The following is an 801-nucleotide window of genomic DNA, read 5'->3' on the forward strand; positions in this document are numbered from 1 at the left end:
CTTGTTGGGGTCTTCCTCTTTCTCACTGACCCTCCACTTTACTAATCATGATGTCCTCCGGGGACTTTTCTTTCTTCCTTGTCTTCTTAATGACCCTTTGCTTTCTTCCTATATGATGTTCTTTTATTTCATTTTATTTCCAAATACCTTTTTTTTTTTTTTTAGTACAAACACACCATTTATAACATTTTGGAAGCAGTTCATAGCATCTGAACAGACCAGGAAAATAGTGAAAGCGTAGCCATCACTGTTAGCTATTTAAACAAGAACCACACCTCATGCTTTCTTTTTGTGGCTAGTAGCTCTGAGGACTTGACTTAGTAAACCTAGTAACATGGATCACGATATGGTTGATAACTGATATTTTGTCCAGATGGATTCTCCTCAGGGAAAACACAATTAGAGAGCAAAATAATCAGCAAATAGGAAACAATTCTTCAAGATGACCATGAGTTTTGCACAGCCATACTCTTAGGGACCTCAAGCTCTGGCAAAGGAGCTTATATAATTTATAAGAGAGTTCCAACATATAATTTCAAGATTCATGTTCCAGGAAGACAAAAGGAGGGAGAGACCAGGGTATTTTATCAGAGGATTTCCATATTTTTCACTTTAAGTTTTTATTGTGAATTGAGTGATAGTTTACATGGGAGAACATTGGTTTTACATCATTGTTTCATTACAATCCTTCTGTGCATCATCATTCAACAGTATTTGCTTGTATTCCCTCTGCTGTTTGGGGGGCCGGGGATGTACACAAAAACACTCAGGAATATATAATAATTTAAACAACCAAAGAGC

This window comes from Chrysochloris asiatica, unplaced genomic scaffold (genome assembly GCF_000296735.1).
Source record: "Chrysochloris asiatica unplaced genomic scaffold, ChrAsi1.0 scaffold00097, whole genome shotgun sequence".
NCBI classification, from domain to species: Eukaryota; Metazoa; Chordata; class Mammalia; order Afrosoricida; family Chrysochloridae; genus Chrysochloris; species Chrysochloris asiatica.